This window comes from Etheostoma spectabile, chromosome 21 (assembly GCF_008692095.1).
Source record: "Etheostoma spectabile isolate EspeVRDwgs_2016 chromosome 21, UIUC_Espe_1.0, whole genome shotgun sequence".
Taxonomy (NCBI): Eukaryota; Metazoa; Chordata; class Actinopteri; order Perciformes; family Percidae; genus Etheostoma; species Etheostoma spectabile.
In genome coordinates this window covers 8,054,606-8,054,981 of record NC_045753.1, presented here as the reverse complement: position 1 = coordinate 8,054,981, position 376 = coordinate 8,054,606, and the positions used below count along the sequence as shown (strand labels likewise).

The following is a 376-nucleotide window of genomic DNA, read 5'->3' as shown; positions in this document are numbered from 1 at the left end:
ATGTTGTCAGACACTTAGAATATTATTCTGAGCCTGTCATTTACAAAAAAAGCACATTTGTGAAGGCAAATACAAGCTGGACATTTGCACTATTAACTTACATTGTAGCTTGTTTTGCCACTGCCGACTGCAGTAATCTTGTTTAATATGGGAACAATGTCAAAGATTGTTGTTCCCATTATTCAATTAGACATAAAAACCTAGAAAAGAATAGGGTTGAAAAAAAATGGTAGTTACCCTTTAAGCTCCTATTTCAACCATGTATCTATTACATTAAAGGAGAATTTCGGTCGATTCCAACACGTAGCTCTGTTGTTTGTAAATTTGAAATGCTGTCAGTAGAATGAAAAATGAAACCAATCGGTGCTGCCTACAC

At 34.8% G+C, this 376-nt stretch overlaps 1 protein-coding gene across 4 annotated transcripts in view; it reads right to left on the bottom strand.

Annotated features, from left to right (window-relative positions):
* Positions 1-376, bottom strand: part of csnk1e (casein kinase 1, epsilon) — a 17,212-nt gene that overhangs the window by 12,199 nt on the left and 4,637 nt on the right. The window lies entirely within an intron of this gene.